The 15,011-nt window shown below is 35.2% G+C and overlaps 1 non-coding gene and 2 pseudogenes across 1 annotated transcript; all 3 read right to left on the reverse strand.

The window, feature by feature from the left end:
• Nucleotides 1-2,550: 2,550 nt before the first annotated feature.
• TRNAD-GUC (transfer RNA aspartic acid (anticodon GUC)) lies at nucleotides 2,551-2,622 on the reverse strand. The gene has a single exon. It is a non-coding gene; the product is annotated as a tRNA-Asp (tRNA).
• A 2,152-nt stretch (nucleotides 2,623-4,774) lies between these two features.
• On the reverse strand, nucleotides 4,775-5,726 carry LOC111779644 (putative glucan endo-1,3-beta-glucosidase BG4 pseudogene; annotated as a pseudogene).
• Nucleotides 5,727-13,142: 7,416 nt separating this feature from the next.
• Nucleotides 13,143-14,484, reverse strand: LOC111780670 (putative glucan endo-1,3-beta-glucosidase BG4 pseudogene; annotated as a pseudogene).
• Between the last annotated feature and the right edge of the window lie 527 nt (nucleotides 14,485-15,011).

A 15,011-nucleotide genomic window follows, 5' to 3' on the forward strand; every position in this document is an offset into this window, starting at 1 on the left:
GTCTCCGTATCCCTCTCCGAGTCTCACGTCGTCGATCTTAGTGTGCTCGTCTCCGTCTCATTGTCGGTCTCAGTGTGCTCAACTACTTGTCTTCATGTTCGAGCTTCCCAACTTCAGAAAGAAGAGAAAATCCGACCCGAAAATTTTTGAGTTGGGTTGGGTTACCAATCCAACCAACCCGAACTTTCAGGTTGGGTAAAAAAGATCTCTCAACCCAACTCAACTCAGACCATGTACACCCTATCTTTTACCAAACGGCGCGTTTAGGATTATTGAGCCATGAGTAGAGATGTCCATTTTATCCACGGAGATTCACTCTGAATTAAGATAGGTTCTTCATTTATATCGAAAATGAGGGAGGAAATGGGGTCGAGGACGGGATTAAATTCCCTGTTTCCGTCCCGTGGTCAGCCATGAGGCCTTAGTCAATATGACCTAGATCTTTGGTCGACTCCTTCTTGGGTAGCGATTTTCACCCTAATAAGTTACGTAACATTTATAGTAAATAAAGAAATTGCCCACGAGTATAAGATCGGTTTTTGAAAGATGTTTTTACATCCGCTAATATTGAAAGATGTTACCATATATAAAGTTCACGAGCTTACAAGACACAAAATTGGAAGTATAAGTGTCTATCAAGCATAAAAATTATTACGGCGACACTATGAATATAACTCACTGTGTAATTGTTATAAATGATTTGATTCAATCATTCATGCACAGATATGTGAGTAGGAGTATCCTATATAATGAGTTTGTATAAGTTTTCCTTATAAATCTGTTAAATTTAGAAGATTAATATTTCACAAGATGATCGTATGAGACTTGAACTGAATATTACACAAGATTAATAACATGGACTATTACGATGTACAAAAAACGTTTTTTCACACGCTGTTATAGATTGGTTGATTCGCTTGGCCCAATAAGTTTCATGCTCTCGACTCTTACTTACCCTTATGTGGGTTCGTTACAATGTACAAGAAACGCTTTTTCATAAGCTATTATAGATTGGTTGATTCGCTTGGCCCAACAAGTTTCACGCTCTCGACTTTTACTTACCCTTATATGGGTTCGTTACGATGTACAAAAAACGCTTTTTCATAAGCTATTATAGATTGGTTGATTCGCTTGGCCTAACAAGTTTCACACTCTCGACTCTTACTTACCCTTATGTGGGTTCGTTACGATGTACAAAAAACGCTTTTTCATAAGCTATTATAGATTGGTTGATTCGCTTGGCCCAACAAGTTTCACGCTCGACTCTTACTTACCCTTATGTGGGTTCGAGCGTTCTATTGAACACAACTCTTTTATGAAAACACTCGATCATCATGGTGAATCTTCCTTAGCTCTGATACCATTTGTTAGGAATCATAGATCTCTACATTAACCAATGCGGGACTCACTCCCAATAATCATCAACAATGACTTCATGTCATTCGAATTCCCAAGAGATTTGCTCATATTACAAAGTTCACGATCCCTAACACGTATGTCGAGGACCCATTGATTGCTTTAGCACCTTTGCTATCTTCCCCAACCAAATTATTTTGATTTTTGACAAAGAGATTTTGTAAGAATTTGCCTCCCCGGAAGAAAAAGAGTCTCGTGTGGGTTCGATTGGCCCACCACCGGAAGCAGAGGAAGCTAACCGAGAGGCGGGAGGTTTGAATGAGTGACTTCCCGTTTTTACGTTAGTAAAGTAAATTGAGGGTATAAGAAGAAGTGAGGGAGAAGCGCGTAGCTTAGTACCGCTTTATTCAAGTTTTTTTTTTTTTCGTGAATAAAAAAAGCTTGCTGAAAGTGCGAAGAGCTAAGCCACTAATGTCGTGGCGAAAGTTATATACCTTAGCACAGTTTTTTTGGGCACTTCTGCCTAAATATCTCTGAAGGTGATCAAGGCAAACAAACCTTATTGTGGTCTCATTCACCATTTTGCAAGCTCCGAAAGTGACCTTGGGAAGCCGAGAGTACGTAGCCGAACAACCATAGGGGCTTCCAGCAGTGATAGCCACCCCCACCAAATGGGGCGCCCCTTTCAAATACCAAAACCTGCTCATACTCAGATAGCCTTGCTGCCTATGTTCAGTGGAAAGAACCCAAGTTGACTTACATAGCTTTAACAGTCAACTAAAGAGTTGTACAGAACTCGACTACGACCTATCTTTGGGGCGAAAGGTTTCTTTCTCGTGGTGGCTTCTGGTATAGGGAGAAAAGTTGTCCATATTAATGGCTCACTACTTCTTCATTCGGAGGGATGAGAGACGGGACTCATTACTTCCCGAGCCAGACCCAAGTTTTAAATTAAAAAAAAAAAAAAAAAAAAAATCCTACATGCTGTAAAATATACTATTAGTTAATATGGCCTAATTAAAAATTTGATTAAAGATAAAATCAAAAATTTTAAATATTAAATTAATTATATTTAGACTTTTAACTAATAAAAAAAAATTAAAATATTAGATTTCAAACTTAAAAAATATGATGTATGCCTTCCAGAAGGCGACGCGTGTGTAGCCCTGATGAATTTGAACGAAAAATAAATATCGCCGTTGCCGGGGATCGAACCCGGGTCACCCGCGTGACAGGCGGGAATACTTACCACTATACTACAACGACCTTGTGTTATTCAAGTGTTTTTATTATGTATTTATTATATTTATTACAAATGTATGCAAAATAGTCCTTAATTTTTTTATTTTTTATTTTTGGTTGGTTGTTCTTGATCTTTTAAAATTTCCCATTTTAATCCAAGGTTTTTTTTTTTTTTTTTTTTTTTTTTTAATGAAAATTAGGAATATTTAATAATAAAATGTCTAAAAATGGAAATATTATCGTATTTTAATTGGATCTGGTTGAATTGAACTTAGAAGGGCAGATCTATGCTAGTATTCAAAATATTTAGTAAGTCTGATCTAAACCAACTAAGTAAGTGACGTCACTACTGGTTTGGTTCGATAAATTTCTTGAAGTATGAACAATACTTTCCCTATGATCCCACGTGTCGTACCATAAGGTTGTTCAATGTCACACACAAACACACACATGCAGTTAGCAAGTTGACCTTATGGACTTACCGATTATATGCTTCAATGATACAAAATTAATTAATTAAACTCTATAATTAATTAATTTAATCAATTTTCATTCATTAACTATAGATCACTCTACTATGGATCTAGAGTTGCACTCTTATGCACTCTAAGACAAATTATGTTCATTGATATAATCATTACAAGCAAGTCAATCATTCACGAGTTGTTCATAATTTCACCTGGATCAAAAGTTCTTTTATCCTCTTTAACTATGTCTTTCACTTTAAATACCACTGATTTTATTAATGAAAATTTTGTTTATGATCCAATCATAAATCAAAACCTATCGGGCCAATGAAAGGGTGGACCCCATTATTCAAGTCTAGAAATTAGGGGTGTACATTCAACCCGACAACCCGAACTATAAGGGTTGGGTTGGGTTGGATTAGCATTTCCGGTAGGGTTGGGTTCATTTTTCTGAACCCGAACTGGATCGATTTGGTTTCGGGTTCATGTGCAAAACTTCGGATTGATCCGAGCAAAATAAAAATATATAAAATATATTAAGAATTTTTCTCTATTAATCTATTTGCCAGAGTGGTATTGAGGTCAGTCTAAGATACTATTTCATTTCAAGTAAATACATGGTTTTTTTTAATTTATTATTTGTTTATATTATTTAATATATATATAAATAATTTTATATGTTTATTTAATATATTTGTTATTTTAACCCTTTTCTTTTTATTATTTTGTTTATATTATTTAATATATATAAAAATAATTTTATAGGTTTTTTATATGTTTATTTAATATATTTGTTACTTCAACCATTTTTTTTTATTATTTTGTTTATATTATTTAATATATCTTTTTATTATTTTGTTTATATTATTTAATATATATATATAAATAAATTTATATGTTTATTTAATATATTTGTTATTTTAACCCTTTTCTTTTTATTATTTTGTTTATATTATTTAATTATATACAAATAATTTTATAGGTTTATTTAATTTCATGATCTATCCTTATTATTTTTTTTTTGATACTTTAACCATTTCTTTTTATTATTAAGAAATGTCGTTGTTTTAGTTTTATGATAATGTTGAACATTGTTAATATGCTACAATTTTCGCTTGTTGTGTTTTTATTGACTTTTTGTTTTTTTTTTTGTCAATAATTTTTTTTTTTTTTTTTGTCAATAATTATAAATTGTTTTGTGTTTGTTTATGAACTTTTAATATATTTTATCTAAGATTGTATCGGAATAATTATAAATTGTGAATAAAGAAAACTTAAAAAAAAATTTAACAACCCAACCCGAAACTAGAGGTTGGGTTGGGTTATGAAAATTTTCGGGTTGGGTTAGGTTACCAATCCAACCAACCCAAACTTTTGGGTCGCGTCAAAAAAATCCTCCAACCCGACCCAACACAGACCATGTACACCCGTACAAGAAATCAGCACTGAAGAGAACAAGTCATCTACTTTTTTTTTTTATGTGGAAAGGAGTGAATTCGTCCATGTCGTCATAACTTTTTTGGGTTGGGTTGGGTTACGTTCATTATTTAATAAAGATTATTTAAATTGAAAATGTTACAACTCAAACACTTGGGTTGAGTTAAAAAAATATCTCAGTTCGCGCGTATACTCTTACTCAAAATATTTTTATTGGACAAACAAGTTTACGTACATTGGAAAGATTAGAGATAATGATGCATATGACCAAATTAAAACACAGGCGAGTACATAGGTGTAGAATCAACGTTGAACATGCCATAACACTGTGACTCTCCAGACTTTTCATTCTCATTAAATATACTCCTAATGAACCCTTCAATATAAATATTTTTCTTTTTGGGCGTCCCCTTACCGGAGCTAATATGACTCTTGAAGTTCCGATTGTACTCCGCTGCAAGCAACGGTGTCGTAGCGTTATTATTCCCACAAGTAGGCCAACCAGTTTCTCCAACAACAATGCCCACATCTCTAACATTTGCCTTATCTATCGCTGATAAAACGCGTCCACCATTTCATCAAACAAGTTATTATAACTCAACATCCCATCGTGAACCGATGAGTTTTGTTCACTAAGCGTTGCATAACCCAAGCTTACATTACCACCATAAACATATCGATTATACATATTTAGGCTAACCATCAAAGGAGACCCTTGTCGTCCTAAGAACTTGAGAATTCCTCTCATGTTCTCAACAATAGTCGGGTAGAACGCACCGCTGGATGGAGGGTTTGTGACAGCCAATGATTTGAAACCAACTAATGTGGTGAGTTTCACTCGTTCGAGGTAGTGAGCGTTGAGGAGATCTTGAAGGGATTTCATGACAGGCAATATGTTGTCGTCGAGGCCGGGGATGGCCTTGTCACCGACAACGATACCTCAACCAAAGTCTTATTGGTCGCCATGTTTGGTAACATGTCGTTGGGGACACCAAAAGAGATGTCGATTTCTGTGCCACGAAACGTTTCTAAAATATCGAGGTTTGGAACTTCCAATCGAACGCGGGAAATGTTGTATTTTAGACGGAGTTGCACCACTAACGATGGGGATGGTAAGTTGTCACCTTCAAGGCCGTAGTAGGCGCCAAGAAGAACAACGTATGCTCCAACGACCGAAGACATGGAAGCCATGAAGAGTCCAATCATGTGGGAAATGTTAACCATTTTTTGTGGTTGTGATTTTAAAAGTGGGAGTCATAATCAAAAGAAAAGAGTTATATATAAGAGATTATGAAGGGATAGGATAGGATGACCTATAACAATTCCACACCGTTTTCTCTCTCTTTTATCGGTACTATATATATCATATTTGATATTTTATTACAGGGCAAATATCTACATATTTGTCTTGTTGTTACCGTAATACCTTTATTGTTATTTCCATTTATTACTGTTTCCATATCCTTGTGATTTATTTGATTATAAATAAATAACTTTCACACACATTTAGGTGCGGTGCATTAAACAAACATTCTCATCAACGTTCGACAATCATACAGAGTAAGATAGATAAAACTAGGCGTTCATAGAGTCCAACCAATTCAGATTATTCCACTCAAATGATAAATGTTAGGTTAAGTTAGACCTTTTCAATTTGAGTAAGTTGATATTTGAGTTTTATGAGATTTTAGTCATTAATATAACACATAGGATAGATAAGTATGATTTTTTTAAAAAGTAATTACAAGAAAAACAACCCGGCAACCCAACATGAAACTAAACGGTTTAGTTGGGTTAGGTGGTGAACTCCATTTAAGCTGCTCAGATCATCAAACTAAAAAATCTACAAAACATGGCTTGGATTTCGTTGCGATTTCATTCGGGCAATACAATCCTTTACAGAAACCCTAATCTCAAGATCGTCCTCAGCGTTCTTTTAAAAAATATACGGAATCTCGATTAGCCCATTGACCTTCTGCAGAGATTACCTTTGGAATTTGGGGGCCGCACTGGCCTCTTTGCCAACCAAGTCGTCGCCGCCATTCTCGCCAAAATTGGCTCATTCGCCCACTGTGGCGACTCTTCCGGCTTCAACATTGTCTTTGTCCCTTGCTCTAGGTTTCCCCTTCTACTTCTTGGGTTAGACATATTCTCACCAGAGCTAAGGCAGCATTTTCGCTGAGCGACAATCCCTCTTCATGGGTTAGACATATTCTCGTCGAAGCCAAGGTAGCATCGTCGTTGAATGATGATTCCTCTGCAGTTTTCGATGGCCAAGAAAGTGTTTCTCTACGCCTCCTTCGAACCAGGTTGTCGACATCTTCATGAAAAGTGTTTCTCGACTTCTCTTTGAATTTTTCAGATCCAAGCTTCACGTTCGTTCAAATCCGACTCTCAGCTTGCGGGGGTGTTAAGGATATTTAGTACTAAATTGTAAACTATATCATATTTGATATTTTATTATAAGGCAAATATGCCTGGTTACCGTAGGTATCTTTACCTTTATGTTATTGCCATTTATTACTCTTTCCATATCCTTGTAATTTATTTGATTATAAATAGATAACTTTTACACCATTTAGGTGCGGTGCATTAAGCAAACCTTCTCACTTCTCGAACAACAACCTTAAGGTATCAAAATTAATAGACACAAGGTGTCGTGTTGTTGTCTACCAAACCTGGCTTGGATGTCATTGCAATTTCATGTTGGAAATATTTAGTGGCCGACAATAGTTGTTATGTCCTTTTAGGGAAGTTCGACAAATCATACAGAGTAAGATAGATAGAACTACGGGTTCATATGACTAGAGAGTCCAACCAATTCAGATTATTCCACTCAAATGATAAATGTTAGGTTAAGTTAGACCTTTTCAATTTGAGTAAGTTGATATTTGAGTTTTATGAGATTTTAGTCCTTAATATAACACATACGATACATAAGTACGATTTTTTTAAAAATAATTATAAAAAAAAATAACCCGACAACCCAACATTAAACTAAACGGTTTAGTTGGGTTATGTGGTGAACTCCATTTAAGCTGCTTGGATCACCAATCTAACAAATCTACAAAACCTGGCTTGGATTTCGTTGCGATTTCATTCGGGCAATACAATAGTTGCTATGTCCTTTTAGGTAAGTTCCAAAAAATTCTGATTATCCAATTCAAACCATAAATGTCGGGTTGGATTTGATTTTTTTTTGGTTCGATTAGATTGATTTTTTTGAAAATAAAAGATTTAGGTTAGTTCACGTCTTGACTTTTTTTTTTGTCGGGTTAACTCAACCTATCCTAAAATAGGGTTATAATCTGACTCTGCCTATTTTACTTTTAAGATTATTATGAAAATTAAAAATATTTAACAGAATAGTGATATATTGTTATTTGTGAATGTTGATTTTTATGAGATTTTAGTTATTAATATAACTACGTACAAACTGATTAAATAATAATATTAAACTGAAGTATATATGTTTCCATAATCAATATAAGAAACTTTAATCAATAAAAAATAATTGTTTTGACCTTTGTTTGTCTACTTCTAAATATAAAGGGAATAAAAATGACCAAACAATAAGTTTTAAAAAAACATTATAGATATTTTTCTAATATTTGGATAAGGGTAAATTACCAAAATACCCTTGAAGATATGGATAATTACGAAATTGTCATTCTGCTCAAAATCAGAACCTACCCGGTAACCTGCACAAAATCCATGGAATCTCAAAATCCAGCGGTTGGATCTCCTCCAAGATTGGACACAACCTAGAACATTAATAAATCGAGCTGTTGGATCTCCTCCAAGATTGGACACAATCTAGAACGTTCATAAATTCAGCTGTTGGATCTCTTCCAAGATTGGACACAATCTAGAACGCTCTTAAATTCAGCCGTTGGATCTCCTCCAAGATTGGACACAATCTAGAACATTCATAAATTCAGTTGTTGGATCTCGTCCAAGATTGGACACAATCTAGAACGTTCATAGATTACCAAGTCCAACGATCAGAATTTAAATTAGAAGTCGATAACTCGCTGATCGGATGCTCCAACGATAGAAGACATCCCAACCATAAAGACTCCAACATGTGGGAAATGTTAACTTTTATTATTATTTTTCATGGTGGCAATAGTTATTATCATCCAAAAATAAGGTTACAATCCAACCCTAACTTACTTTACTTTTAAGATTATTACGAAAATTAAAAATATTTGAAATTTATAATTGAAGATTAACGATATAGTGTTATTTGTGAATGTTTGATGTTTGAATTTTATGAGATTTTAATCATTAATATAACACATATGGTAGATAAGTATGATTTTCTAAAAATAATTAAAAAAAAAAAAAAACAATTTGACAACTCAACATTAAACTAAATGGTTCGGTTGGATTGAGTTAGGTAGTGAACTCTATTCAAGTTGCTCGAATCATCAACCCAACTAGGGGTGTACATTCAACCCGACAACTCGGACCAACCCAACCCGAACTATAAGGGTTGGGTTGGATTAGCATTTTGGGTAGGGTTGGGTTCATTTTTCTAAACCCAAACTGAATCGGTTCGGTTCCGAATTCGTGGATAAAACCTTCAGATTGACCCGAGCTAAATAAAAATATATAAATTATATTAAGAATCTTTCCGTATAGGTTTGCCAGAGTGGTACCTCGGCCGTATAGGTTTGCCAGAGTGGTACCTCGGCCTTTCTAAGGACACGCCTGAGTTTGTCGCCATGGATATACATATTTTGTTTAATTTATTTTATATTATTTTATTATTTTTAATTTCTTATTCTGTTTAGTCCCGGGCTCTCTAACTTTATAGGCCACGCTATATTGCAATTATTTTATAGTATTTTTATTTTTGTTATATACAACATCTTTAAACTAATCATTTTTATTCTTTATTTAATTTGATGATCTATATTTAACCAATTCTTAAGAAATGTCGGTATTTAACTGTCTTTAGTTTTCTGACAATGTTGAACTATGTTAATATGTTACAATTTTCGCTCGTTGTTTTTTATTAATTTTTTATGTGAATAATTATAGATCGATTTGTGTTTGTTGGTGAACTTTTAATATATTTTATGTAAGATTGTATCCAAATAATTATAAATTGGGAGAAATAAAACATTAAAAAAAAAAAATTTGACAACTTGACAACCCAACCCGAACCCGACACGAAAATAGAGGGTTGGGTTTTGAAAATTTTCGGGTTGGGTTGGGTTACGAATCCAACCAACCCGAACTTTTGGGTTAGGTAAAAAAAAAAAAAAAATACTTCAAACCAACCGAGACCATGTACACCTGTAAACCCAACCAATCTGAATTTTTTTGTTAGTTCAAATTAAGATGTAATTTGGTTAGTTCTTTTAAGTTATATTTTTTTTCGAACGGATTAAATAATAATATTAAACTGATTAAACAAGTGTTCACAATGGCCTCAAGTCACGTTTGAAAGAAATATTTTAGAAAACGTGAGCGAAAAAATGCGTTGAAAACAATTTGAAAGAAATAAATGTTATAAGTTAAAAGTGATAAAGCAATAACCAAAACTTCGATAGCATATAACTCGGGTATGAAGAATTAACAACTAGTGACATCTCCTGTAGAACATTTTGGAACATTTTAGCCCTAGCAGGTGTAGACATGATTTTGGTGACCGGACATACACTATAACAAATTTTAGCTCTAGCAAATGTAGACAAATTCTCTGTTAGAGGCTAGTTCGTGCCTCCTAACTAGGCCTCATAACATCATCATTAAGAAGGGATGGTCCCTCATGCCTACCAACCACCGTTAATGGTATTAAGCAATTCATGCATATAAAGCTCAACCTTATCCATACTAACCCATAAATTTGAAATTGAAGTAAAAATCAACAAGGCAACGGTAGGATTAAAAAAAAAAAAATTAATTTAATTACAAGAAAGTGTTATTCAATTTATTATGAACGGAAAAATGGGTTTGAGATATAATTACAAATCGAAATACAAATATCCCAAGATATAAAATCTGATTGACGCTCTGAAACGACTCCTTTTGTTACCCTACAACTCTCGAACGCTCCTTCACCTCAACCTTGAGAATGCGAATACGTGAAAAAGGAAAAGAAAATAGTGAGCATAAAAGCACTCAATAAGAACCTACGTGTAGGCTCTCATTGGATCCTTAACTTAGCATGTACCCACGGACTTTACTCCGGGCTCTAGAAAGTTTGAGCCTAGTCTCTACTACAATTTGAGCATCTAGAGTGCATCGAAGTTTTGATGGATACTTTAGCTGCTCACGGAACCACTTTGGATTCGGAGAAGGTTGTTTACCATTTTATGGCATCACAAGTCTTCTAGGGAACAAATCTCATATGAAGAGTGAACGACCTTGCGATTCTTAGATACAGGTAGCTTGCTTTGCCTAAGCAATGTGAAATTGGTGTTCTGGGTACAGACGCCACCTAATAAAATTCTCTCTCTTTGGGGACAATATTGTGTATGCTAGCCTCGGACGGGAGATTAATTGGCGAACCCTTCCCATAGGACAATCAGTTACCCAAGGTTGGGGGAGTGACCACTGTGTGTGGATTATCTATTTGAATCAACTTGTGTGGCACCACGCGCCCTCTTAGGGCGGGTTTACTGTCTCAGCTCTTCCACAAGGTTAGGGCGACTAGTTGTGTTGGTGCACTACCCTAACCAACCTTGGCCTACCATCATAGTACTGGTATAGGAGTGGAAATAGTAATCGAAGATTCTCAAATTTGAAGGAAAATTGAAATCAACTACCCGAAAATCTTACCTTTCGTTCTTCCTTGATTCTTGACATAACCGAATGATTCAAAAGCCCAAAACAGCTCTTTCGAGGCTACCGAGCAATTCTTATGAACAAATTTTTATGAAATTTCGACTCCAAATGGTCATTAGGAGTAGATATTAACTTTCTCTCTCTCAAGAATCCCTAAGAGTGTTCTTATGATGCTTGTTGTGTGAACGATATCAATAGTTTCGTGGGGGACCAAGGGTTCCTAATTAGTTCTCACTGCTGTTAGATGTTTCGCATGGGAAACGTGGGCCCACGTCGTATAGCCCATTAGCTGCATGGGATAAGAGAGGGGTCGCGCCCTCCAATGAAGGAGACTATCATGGACCTAGGAGGTACTCTACACACTCCTAGGTAAGATACCATATAGTCTTAGATAGCCATGCAGAGGTAGCAACTCGTAGAGAGACACCAGCCTTTTACAGCTCGATATAAGGAACTCTTAGGGTTTAAAAGAAAGAACACAGAACCAGAATAACTCCAAGGGGATATGACCAGAATCAGACATCCTAGAGGCAATGAGAAGCACGTGGGGATCTGTTAAGCCTAAAATGCGATGTGAGCCTACAAATAGGTGGCATACTGATTATAATTTTTATACTCATCCTTGTTTTCCTATCTTTTTTAGGTGTTCTTTGGGTGCCGGTCGAAGTGGGGGAGCGTTCGACAGTTGTGCGGTCACAAACGGGTCGTTTTGGAGCATCAATCTATTTTAGTCGTTTTGGAGTCTCTTTTGTGTTTCCTTTCAAAAAATTTATTCATTTAGTTAAATTTGAAATAACATTCCTTTTCTTTTGTTTTAATTTTAATGAATTTTTGTCTTTTATTCTACCTTGCTTTTATTTTATTTTTATTGATTTTCTCTTTTGTCTTTTTTGTCACGGTCCGATTTTTGATACCTCGAAAATTGGGTCGTAACAATCGATATCCACGAGACGGGATAGAGGTAGGAAGTCTTCCTTGTCCCCATCCTCGCCACTTATTTCATTCTCTATATGTGCAAAATTATCAATATAATCTTTATTAAAAATTATTTAAAAAATCCTAATAAATAAATATATTTCATAAGATATACCAACATAATTTTTAAAAATTCAAAATTTAATATTACAACATAGTCTCCGACAAAAAAAAAAAAAAAAAATCTACGACTTTAATTTAAATATTACAATTAAAGTCTCCAAACTAACTATTTTTTAAATACAGCCAAAACTAACTATTTATATATTTCTTTTTAACATATGTCAAAAATATTATTATATTAAGTGGGACTGGGATGAGAATATAATCTCGTTCTCAACCCCATTCATCTAATGGAAAAAAATGTTCCTCACTCTCTCTCTCATTCCCGGTCTAAACAAAAAAAATATTCCTCACTCTCTCTCTCTCTTATTCCCCGTCTAAACAAGAAATCCCCATCTTCGGGGCGGGTCTCCAGGTACAAAATAGACATCTCTAGGGTTGAGTTCATTATTTAATAAGGGTTATTTGGGTTAAAAATTTCAAGCCCAACCTACTACCTCTGTTGGCTCTCTCGTTAGCCCTATGTCTCTTATCTTAGGAGGTCTTCCTCCACTAGCACGTTTTTTCGGAAAACTTCATTTATTCTTGTGTGGATGGCAGACAGGCCTATATTTCTTGAGCGTTGTTTCACTCCTTACGAGCGTTGTTTCACTCCTTACGAGCGTTGTTTCTATACGCTCTATCTACTGTGACTGTACGAAACCAAGAAATAACCCCTCACGTGCGAAATTATAGAAGATCTCCTTTAAGATCAAACAATTCCATCGAATTGAGTATGATTGTATGTGTGATAGCAACATAAAAAAATTTATGCTTGAGTTGGATTTGATTCATTATTTAATTCAACGGATATCAACCCAACCGAACATTAACTTTTTTGGGTTGGGTTGACCTAACCCAATCCGCACATACTCTAACTAATAATATTTTTATTTGACAAACAAGCTCACACACATTGGAAGGAATAGAAGTAATATGCTAAGTTATTTTTTCAAGCTATCTTAGTATTTAGTACCAAAAACTTCCCATGAAAAACACCATTTTACCATAGGATACATCTAACCCAGTTAAAACACGGGCGAGTAAATAGGTGTGGAATCAACGTTGAACATGCCATAACACCGTGACTCTCCTTCAGGCTTTTGATTCTCATTGAATATACTCCTAATAAATCCTTCAATATAAATATTTTCCTTTTTCGGTGTCCCCTTTCCTGAGCTAATATGACTCTTGAAGTTCCGATTGTACTCCGCTGCAAGTAACGGTGTCGTAGCGTTATAATTTCCACAAGTAGGCCAACCAGTTTCCCCAAAAACAATGGCCACATCTCCAACATTTTCCTTATCCATGGCTGCATAAAACGCATCCACCATTTCATCAAACAAGTTATTATAACTCAATATCCCATCGCGAACCAACGTGTTTTGTTCACTAAGCGTCGCATAACCCAAGCTTATATTACCACCATAAACATATTGATCATACGTATATACGCTAACCATAAGAGGAGACCCTTCTCCTCGTAAGAACTCGAGGATTCCTCTCATGTTCTCAACAATAACCGGGTTGAATGCGCCGCTGGATGGAGGGTTTGTAACGGCCAATGCGTTGAAACCAACCAATGTGGTGAGTTTCACTGCTCCGAAGTAGTGAGCGTTGAGGAGATCTTGAAGGGATTTCATGACAGGCAATATGTTGTCGTCGAGGCCAGGGATGGCCTTGTCACCGACAACGATATAATTGATAGTGCAATCGTTAGTGTAGGGCTCGACGTAGGTGTTAAACCACTCCTCAACCAAAGTCTTATTGCTCGCCATGTTTGGTAACATGTCATTGGGGACACCGAAAGATAAGTCGATTTGTGTGCCACGAAACCCTTCTATAACATCGAGGTTTGGAACTTCCAATCGAACGCGGGTAATGTTGTATTTTCGACAGAGTTGCACCACTGACGATGGGGATGGTAAGTTGTCACCTAAAAGGCCGTAGTAGGCGCCAAGAAGAACATCGTATGCTCCAACGACTAAAGACATGGCAGCCATGAAGAGTCCAATCATGTGGGAAATTTTAACCATTTTTGTGGTTGTCATTATCTATATATAAGAGATTATGAAGGGATGACGTATAATCAATCCCCCAATCCCCACCATTTTTTCTCTCCTTTTAACCTTCTCCAATAACTATCTTTAAGGTATCGCCATCTATTCCTAACCAAATTAGTAGACACAAACTATCCTATTTTCCGACATAGTTAGTGGTTGGGAATGGTTCGTTATTTCAAATAAAAAATAGGGTTACAATCCAGCTCCTGTTTTACTATTTAAAAGTATAATTGTCATAATGATCATATCATTTAATACATTCACATCATCTTAATATGAAATAACGTGACATCTCAATTATGCCAGTGATATTTTTTATTATCTTAATTTTTAATGGAACCTAAACATGAAAAAAAAAAAAAAAACATTATTGACATAAATTTACTTTTAACTTTACACTTTTTGTTTAAAAATATTTCTCGAAGTTAAATAGGTTTTAAAATCAATTAAGCATAATTTCAACTCATACGTTTCCGTTGCATTGATTTCATGAACAATATTTTGTGTCTATAATGACCGAATTGTTGACTTTAACCATTTCAATACTTCGAGATTAACTTGGCCATGT

Source organism: Cucurbita pepo, chromosome 18 (genome assembly GCF_057944985.1).
Source record: "Cucurbita pepo subsp. pepo isolate OVF chromosome 18, ASM5794498v1, whole genome shotgun sequence".
NCBI classification, from domain to species: domain Eukaryota; kingdom Viridiplantae; phylum Streptophyta; class Magnoliopsida; order Cucurbitales; family Cucurbitaceae; genus Cucurbita; species Cucurbita pepo.